Below are 10,566 nucleotides of genomic sequence, written 5' to 3' on the forward strand. Positions count from 1 at the left end.
GTTGCTTTTTGCTGTTAAAATGGACTTAAAGTCATCATATTTCCTCATTATTAATTCTTGCTCTTCCACTGTGAAATTGGCACACCTGCTTTTTTCCATGTTGAATGCTATTGGCTGATAGCGGAAAAGGTGTGGCTTTTATGTGCACGCGCATGATGATCAATCGTTGACTCAGGGTTTAAACCTGGGTTGAGAGAGAAAGTTGATAACAAGCGTCATGAAACATATTAACCCTAATTAACCCAGGTTGGATTTGTTTGGATTTGTTAACCCAAAACTTACTCTGTAACCCAGAGTTTGCCCAACTTGTTTTTGTGCAACAGGCCACTGGTGTCCACTACAGTGGTCATTTATAAAATCAATGCCCTGTTTTGTAACAGAAAGTCATATTTTGATTAGAAACCCCATAACATTTTCCTGAGATGTTGATTTATAACAAACAATTTGAAAATTAATCAGATTTAAATTATAATAAAAAAATATTATCATTTTCCATAAGAGTGCAAAACATTAATGTCAGCTGTTTTTAAAGACCAAGAAGAAGTTGTTGTCCTGGTGAAACCTCCAAACATTTGGTATCCCTGCAAAGCCCCGAATGTGCTCTTTAAAGGACATCCAGACTGTGACATGTGACATGTATGATGTCAGAGAAATTCACTAAAATATAACGTCCACTACAGTGGACAAAAGTCTATTCTTGGGTCCCAGGAGGATATATGGAAATGTCATCAAGATCTTTTTTGAGATATCAACCTAATATTTGGTACTGAAATTGTATATTTTATATATTTTACATGTTCAGAAACTTCGTTTCTATAACTTTTTTAAAACTTAACTTTTACAACTTTTTTTTTATTTACAATAACCTGGGAAATTTCCCTTTAAAAAGATACCAAACTGAAGTCTGTGCTCTGAAGTATTCAAGATTTTTAACAATTTAAGTTGGAAAAGTCATATTCAAGTCTATGCTCTGAAAGTGGGACAGACAGCTGCTAACAGGTAAAACAACTTTTTATTTTCACAAATTTAGAAAGTTCATCAGGAGCATTAAAACGATAGAGAATTCACTCTGTAGAGAAACTGTTTCAGCTGTTCCTCTAATCTGCTGAAACATAAGAAAAAGAAAAAGTGTTGCCTGAAGTTTCCAAAATGAGCAAATGTTCATGTTCAGAATTTGTTTCATTAATCTAAAGGTAATTTTCCAAAATTAGTAGTGAAGTTTGATCATTTGTCAAGGACATTTTGGCAGGTTCAGTAATAGTTCATGAAACTAGTGTTGCTGTAAAATGTGATTTATGAAGAGATGGGTTTTGTTTCTTGGAGGAGTTCAATTGTTTTCATTAATTGAGCTTGAGCACAAATACAAATGATGAACTTTCTTGCATTTAAATCTTTTTAGCATGTAAAGAAATGCTCTGTATATTTTTAGACAAAGTGAATAAAAAGGAACACGACATTGCAACATTGACCAAGTGTGTAGTAATAAATCATACTTTATATTTGCAGTTATGTATTCAGCAGCTGCTTTTATCCAAAGAGACTAACATTGCATTAAAGGTTCACATTGTTGAGCACGTCGACAGTAGCCATTGACCGTTCCACAGATTTGACTCTAGATCAGGGCCGGCCCTGACCAATTTGCTGCCCTAGGCAAGATTTTACTTGGTGCCCCTTGTATCAAGGTTTAGCACTACATGTTATCAAGTTGTGGAAACACTCGTTCTGTTTTATTTTTTTAATGCATTGATGTTTTATTTTTATTGTTGTTGTTGTTTTATATGATGTCCAGTCCATTCTACCCCGTCATTATGTTCATGATATTATTATTGTTTTTTATTTTTTAAAGGCTGATGATAGTAAAACTGTACAACTATTGCACCTATGCCACATTACAGCCTAAACACAAATAGCAAGAGTAATTGCATCTAACATTCATGCACAAACTATTCATTGAGAACTAGCAAAAGTGTTTGTTTTCCAGTAGATGGCAGCAATCTTCCACTAAACTATGAGCATTCATGTTTTCACCAGGAATTCAACTGGGAAATTTTTATATTTAATGTGAATTTTACATAAATAGTTGCCATTTTAAATAAACCTGTATATAAATATCATTACTAATTTCGGCTATAAAATTGCTATACACCCCCTTAAAACTGCACAACTGCAGAGTAAAAACATTAGGGTATTAAAAAAGTGATATTACATGCGTTTAATATTTTTATATATTTTTTTTTTACAAAATCACACTGGCTGTGGCCTCTGGAGAACCCAGAACAGCTGCTTGCATAAAGTTTAAGGTAAAAATAACTGGAATTAATTAGCAAACATTAGTATTTTACTACTATGCAATTAAATCAACTGTTCATTAATTTGCCTACATCACTTCTGTCTTTACACGGCAAAAAATGCTCTTCTTATTTAGAATCTTTTTCTTGTTTCCAGTCCAAATATCTAAAAATTCTTAAATCAAGGTGCTTTTATAGATAAGTAAAATGACATTCTTCATTTTGATTTTATTTTCAAGTAAACAAGAAAAATGTCTTGAGTTTTTGCTTAAAACAAGCAAAATTATCTACCAATGGGGTGAGAAAAATAATCTTATTTCTGTTTGGGACAGAAACAAGATTTCAATTTGTAACGATCTATCCACTGGAGGCAAGTTGAAGGACCCAAGTGCAGTTTATTCACAATTAAACATAAATCTCAACATAAATCAAAACAAGGACTTGGCATTCAACTATAACAAAACTCACCAACAGCGGGTTACAACATTCATTACAGACAAGGACACACGGAAAACATGAGGGCTTAAATACACTGACAAATTCCTCTAACGATAAACTGATCGCGCGTTGTATTTGGTAATTTTTCAGTAATAACATCAATAATATTAATAAAATAGTATCAGTAATACATTTTGGCGCCCCTACACTGTAAAAAAATTATAATCTTCCCAACTCAAAATTTTCTAGTGACTGTTTACATCTAAAGTTTTCAATTGGCCCAAGTGAAATTCTGTAAATGTAATTTTATCAATTGTGGCAAGAGCCTGTTAACATGGGCTCAATTGGAAATAATATGTTGAGCCAATGGAAAACATTTATAATCTTCCCAACTCAAAATTTTCTAGTGACTGGTCACATCTAAAATTTTCAATTAGCCAAATTGAATTTCTGTGAATTGAATTTTATCCATTGTGGCAACAGCCTGTTAACATGGGCTCAATTAGAAATATGTTGAGCTAATGGAAAAATGTAATTTACCAACACTGTAAAAAATGTCAGACCTCTCCAATTAAAAATTTTCTAGTGACCGATCACATCTAAATTTTTTAGTTGGCCAAATTGATAGATGTGATCAGTCACTAGAAATTTTTTAATTGGAGAAATGTTTTACAGCGAAACTGTGTGGTTGGTCCAATTAAATATTTTAAATTGTAGTAACAATTGTTTATTTCTCACTGTCCCAAAAGACAAAAATGACTAAAAACATAAATATATTAAGCAAAATACAGAAACAGACAACAGGGTTGACATTTTATCACATTACTTTATTAACAAGTAAATTCCAACACAGGATATTTGGGTGAAAATACCTTATTTTCAATAAGGAAAAACTCTGAATACATTCAAGAAGTCTTCTGCATAACAGGATGTCTTGTTGTGGTGAAGAAAACGCAGCACTGCAAGCTAAAAACCTGCAAATAAAAATAAAAACTAACATTAATGACAAAGCTCCCCTACATCACATCTGGCAAGAGACAGAACAGAAGTTTCTTCATTATATAATGAGGATGAGACGAATGAATGGACATAAGAAAATCACGAGCTTGACGTGTTTGATATTAAAAGGCAATAACTTAAGCCCAGAAAGAGGCCGACGCCAAACGCACCGTGTTCAACAGTCGCATGCCGCACATATCACACAAATGACTTAATTTCCTTATTACCTATTGTTTTAGACATATAAGACATGAGGAAAATAAAACTATTGGCTACAGGCTACCATTAGATAATTATGTGGTAAACGAGAACACACTCATGAAAACAATGAATGCATGAACTCGTGATTCTACAAAATGTCTTTTAAACTTCACCCGGTCATAAAGCAAAACTCTGGAGAATAATTTCAGTGGTATATACTCACCAAAGTCTTTGTGAGATGAATATCTCTATTCTCTCGGGAATGTGTCTCGGTCTTCAGCACCTGCTGGTTCGGCTCCACTCGCGCTGCCGCTCCCGCGTCTCCGCGTTTGAAATCTCCACACAACCGTTTTTTTTTCAAGCGCATTTTGCGCATGCGTATACCGTTTTTCGGACGGAGGACTTGTTCAGCCAACATGGATTTTTCACTTCGACTTCATAGATTGACTGAGCACAATTAAATATGTTCGGTGAATATACAATTTTAATTTTTAGTGAAGACCTTAAGCTATGATTAGTACAATGCATCTTTTTGCATGGCGATAATTATTTGGAAGTCATTTATTGGGCCAATATGTAATGATCAATGTACACAATTTTTCCCCCCAATTTTTTTTTACAGTGTATGGATGAGTGGCGCCCCTAGCATTTGCCTATTCCGCCTATGCCACGGGCCGGCCCTGCTCTAGATGGCGGCATTTGTTGTCATTGTCAGTCATTTCTGTCAGTGTCACAATGGAGAAAGGACCCAAAAGCAAATGCAGGTTACAGTCTTTAATTGAACAGCAGATAATGGACAAATTAGGCTGTCTGCCGGTAACCGGCCGTCTAGGCGGACGCAGATCAGGAGAAGGTAACTTTGAGACCAGACATCAAACAGGCGGGATGCCTGGTGCGGGAAGCTGCTGTCGGAAAGTGCACACAGGAAACGCCGAATTCTCACATCACTTGGCAGACACGGCGGTGCAGAAGAGCTAGAAAGCAGACTACAGGGTGAAAACCTCGTCAGCCACACACACACACGGTGAAACAGAACTTGACGAGCAGGACAATGACAACCCAGCAAGCAATTTTGCGTCTAAAAGACGTCTAATAGCCGTCAAAACACAGCCCAGACGTCTAGGCTAAAACCAGGCTAAATTTGGGCTGTCAGTGAAAATCGTTAAAATCAAAAAGATAGCCGGACTATATCGGGTCTATAGTTAACCTAAACGGTGAAATGACAGCTATTGCTTGCTGGGAAGTAACAGACATGCATGACCAAACAATAACCCGACAAAGAGAAGAGATAGCTTGAGAACTAAATAGCAAGATGATCAAGTTAAAGGAGGAACAGGTGAGAGAGGCGCGGAGCGCGCCCGCTGATTAAGTTAGCAGTTGTAGGCCACAACCCACGCCGTACACACCCCGACTTAAACAGAACCGCACTTGAAACAGCGAGGCATTCCTCTGCCCCCTTCTTCCTGCTTTTTCCCCCAAAACCACCCCAGGGGTGGAGTCTCTTTACATATTTAACCCGAACATCCAATAACAGGTAATGCAGTTAATGACACCAAACACAAAAATGAATAAAGTGCAACATAAACATCAAACTCCTTGTCATCTGTAACACAATAACATTTTAGAACATGTTACAATATTTTATTGTCTTATTAGGGATGGGTGTAGTTAAATAATGATTTTATCACGGATATTTATCAACACTCTTATTGATATTACTTTCTATAATTTAGCTAGATTTAGCATAATAAAAAGATGATTCGGTTTCTTTATTATGACTTTTATTTGCAGAAATGTCCTGTGAGACACCAGCTACAAATGTCTGAGGTGATGTGCTTTATTGCTTCACTTCCTGTAGCTAAAGCTGAACAATGTGACAATTACCAAAGATATCCTTGAGCTTCTCTGAAGCTAACAAATAAAGAAAATAACATCCATAAAGAGATATGTAATAAACGCAATATAGATTCCTAGCATCTCTCCTGTATTATTTGGCCAAATATACATCAACAGTTTTTTGTTGAAGAAAATGAGCATGTTGACTTTCTCAGGGAGAATCCGAGACCTCTCATTCCTGAATGTGTCCCAGCTGTGGAAAACACTCATTCAGACAGTGTTGAGGAGGCAGAGGGAGATGATGGAGAGCTGTGAGAGAAGAGGAAGAGTCTCTCTTACCCCACCAGCGGAGGGCAGGGTCTTCTGAGGCAAGGATAGGAGGATGGTCTCTATATATTCACTTTGGATCTTTGCAAACTGGAAGCTGAAAAATAAAAGTGTGCCACACTATTGTAGTCAGGTTTATTGCTTTTTGTTAGAAAGGTAAATAGCTCATCATCATCTTCATCATCATCATCATTCTCTGGCTGAAACAGAGGAGCACCTTAATAATGTTGCTAATCTATGCTTTTAATGCCTTTGAAAGAGTTTTGCTCACCAAGGCTTCATTTATTTGATCAAACAAAAAAACAAAACAAAAATCATTAGAATGTGAAATAGCTGTTTTCTGTATTTAAAGGCAAGGGATAGTTCACCCAAAAATGAAAATGCTGCCATTCATTTTGTCGTTAAAGATGTTTAAAATTTCAAACTTTCTTTAAAACTTTGTATTCATCAAAGAATCCTGAAAAATGCACAATGGTTTACACAAAAATATGAAACAGCACTGTTGTCAACACTGATAATAATCAGAAATGTTTCATGTGCAGCAAATCATATTAGAAAGATTTCTGAGGGATCATGTGACACTGACCGGAGTAAATGATCGCGTCACTCCCACAGCCGCTGGATTAGAAACACCCTCACAGCAGCCTTAACTAGTTTTTTTGTAATTTTGTTTTTTATATAATACAAAGTATGGTGTTATAAATGTGCATACATTTATTGTAAAAAAAAAAAGAAAATATAAAAAACGTTGCAGGATTTACGATGCTTATGATCGTTAAAACGCGTCATCACAGTCTAGACTATAAGCTCCGCCCCTCACTTCAACGGCGGGAGATCTGCAGCGCCACAGATGTTCCACTAGATGCCGCCATTTGCTTTCATCCTCGTGAAGTTTCATCGTGTCTCCATCATATCTGTAAATCTGGTTTATCCGTCTGTGAGTACATTTATTTCATTTTTTATCAGGAGAAATCTAAATCTGACAACTTATATCCTACATGCATTGAACTAGCTCGACAAGAACTGGAGTTTTTCATTAAATCTTCATCTCTGATTTGTGACCGTTGACTGTAATTTGCACACATTCACACGTTTAATCGATGTCTGATTACAGCGATCAACCCTCATCAATATTCTTTCAGCTTCTGTCTGAACTGCAGTGAGAACTGATAGTTTAATAGCTAATATGTAGAAATATAGAGCTTATTTCTGATAATAACACCACTATTGAGAAAATAAACACTATACCATGAAGAAATACAGCTATAGTAGACAAACACAACACTCGTTTGATGTTTTCCATTATTTAATCATATCACCTCAACATTAAAGTTAGTTAAATCATAGAACTGGTTAAACTATGGTAACACGGGGTAAGATGAACCCCCGTCCTGACACAAAATTTCAGCACTTTTGATGAATGGCTACACTATTTTTTAATTTAGTAATTTCACCATTTATGAGTGAATAACCAAGTTTTCACCATTTAACTTTTGAAAGTCACATGATCTAATTTTGTGTCTTTGGAAAATAGTGATTTATTATGTTGAATATCAAAGTTTAATGAGGGATTTGTGGACACATTAATGTTTTTGGATTCGTAAAAGTTATAGTTTTTATTTTTAAGTAAAAAGATAAAATTGTACCCTTGGGGTCTAAGTGGCCTGGTGTTATTATTTTTAAATTGAATAATTGTAATTAATGGAGTTATTATTCAGTATTCCATGATAGATGTACATTTCAGACATCATCACTTTCATTAAAACCTATAGGTTAGCTGAGTGAGATCATTACATTTAATTTCACTGTTTCTATTAGGACATATCTTCCATTAAAATATGGGCAAATTAAATATGTAATAAGCCTGTACATAATTTTACCTTTCAGATGAATCTCTTGTAACACTTTATTTTACAGTGTCCTTGTTACATATGTTACATGTACTGACCATAGTAATAACAATAAATTATGCATAATTACATGCAACTAACCCTCAACCAAATCCTAATCCTACCATAACCCTATAGTAAGTACATGTAGTTATTACTATTACTCAGTACTTAAATATATAATTATTCTGTAACAATGACACCGTAAAATAAAGTGTAACCGAATCTCTTTTACTGGGATTCTGCTTTGTCCGTCATCAGTTATTCAATTATTCCACTAAATTGTCAAAATAAAATGTTAAATAGAACAGTATTTAGTATTTTACATTAATATAGTTTTTAAAAATATATAAATATTTAAAATAATTATATTAAAAGTAATTTATAAATTCTGTCAAAGTTTATCTGTGGGCTTCTTTCCCCAGTAATATTATATTAATAATAATAATAACAATATATTCCCATCTTTCCACAGGAGAAGAAGAATCAAGCAGGAGGAATTACTCCAGGAGAGACTACAGACTGTAAAGATGGAGTTTGAGGAACAATCTCAAGGTTAGTGTTAGGCCTGTCGCCTTTGGTCGATACAATCGACTGCGTCGACGCTGTTAATTAGTCGACGTCAATATTTCTAGTCGACTGGGTTTGGGTACGATATGAAATTGTATTAGTACCGGTACTTTACAAATGACCACTCTAATAAGAGCAGTATTTCTTAATTTGTGTCGATGTGTGACAGCAGGAGTGAGGACGTGTGTGTGACAGCAGGAGTGAGGATGTGTGTGTGACGGCAGGAGTGAGGATGTGTGTGTGACAGCAGGAGTGAGGATGTGTGTGTGACAGCAGGAGTGAGGATGTGTGTGTGACAGCAGGAGTGAGGATGTGTGTGTGACGGCAGGAGTGAGGATGTGTGTGTGACAGCAGGAGTGAGGATGTGTGTGTGACGGCAGGAGTGAGGATGTGTGTGTGACAGCAGGAGTGAGGATGTGTGTGTGAGCTCTGCTTCCACCGTTCACTAAACAATGGAAGCAGAACAGTCAAATACAGTATATACGCACAGCTCAGGAAAAAGAACGCAACAGAAAAGTGCGGCGCAGCCGGGACGAGCCGGACTCTGACCTGAAGCGCGCACAGCCAAGCACACGCCTTTCACTCAGACAGATTGCGACGCCAGTTTTGTGGATTATTGGGTTTGAATGGTAAAAAATTATGTAAAAATGCACGTCCTGTCGAGTATTCGGGTAAACACAGTCAGATATGTCTTTAGTGAACGTATACAGAGTTGAATGAGAAATCGGATGTTACAACAATTTGGTCCGTGCAGCTCTTAAAGGACTGGACCTAATATTCTGTGTGAAGCAGGGCAGGGCAGGAACATGCCGGCCAAGTGAATTTTTAGGGTTTTTTAACCCTAAAACAATGATAAACAATGAATAATAAGTTCTGTCATATTATTCAATTACTTTTACAGTTTTTTGCCATGGTATCAATTCAGTATCGGTATTGAGGTATTTTAGTCTGGTATCGTATCAAAGTCATAATTTTGGTATCATGACAACACTATTCTATGTAAAAAGTATTTGCTGATATTCTTTTTTTTGTTATGTTGGTTTACAAATTTGTACCTTTTGTACATTTTTACTCTTTTAGTTTTACATTTTGTCAAGGGCTTGTTTACATTTATACTTTTTTATAGTACACTACTGAAGGCCAACGTTGCAAGTTAAATTAAATGTTTTTAAGTAAAATTGTTTGTGATAAATTAGTCGATAGATTAATCGATATAAAAATAGTCGTTAGTGGCAGCCCTCGTTGGTGTATTACAATACATCTAAAACTAGATCCTAAACTCAGCAAAAAAAGAAACGTCCCCCAAATTTCAACTGCTTTTTCCCAGCAAATTTCTATCCATCCATCCATCTTCTTCCGCTTTATCCAGGGCCGGGTCGCGGGGGCAGCAGTCTAAGCAGAGATGTCCAGACTTCCCTTTCCCTAGACACTTCCTCTAGCTCTTCCGGGGGGGACACCGAGGCGTTCCTAGGCCAGCCAGGAGACATAGTCCCTCCAGCGTGTCCTTGGTCTTCCCCGGGGCCTCCTCCCGGTTGGACATGCCCGAAACACCTTCCCCGGAAGGTGTTCAGGAGGCATCCGAAACAGATGCTCGAGCCACCTCAACTGACCCCTCTCGATGTGGAGGAGCAGCGGCTCTACTCCGAGTTCCTCCCGAGTGACTGAGCTTCTCACCCTATCTCTAAGGGAGCGCCCAGCCACCCTGCGGAGAAAGCTCATTTCGGCCACCTGTATCCGGGATCTTGTCCTTTCGGTCATGACCCAAAGCTCATGACCATAGGTGAGAGTAGGAACGTAGATTGACCGGTAAATCGAGAGCTTCGCCTTACGGCTTAGCTCTTTCTTCACCACGACAGACCGGTACATCGACCGCAATACTGCAGAAGCTGCACCGATCCGTCTGTCAATCTCCCGTTTCATCCTCCCCTCACTCGTGAACAAGACCCCTAGATACTTGAACTCCTCCACTTGAGGCAGGAACTCTCCACCAACCTGAAGTGGGCAAATCACCCTTTTCC

The sequence above is a fragment of the Gobio gobio genome, assembly GCF_949357685.1.
Source record: "Gobio gobio genome assembly, chromosome: 14".
Lineage (NCBI taxonomy): Eukaryota > Metazoa > Chordata > Actinopteri > Cypriniformes > Gobionidae > Gobio > Gobio gobio.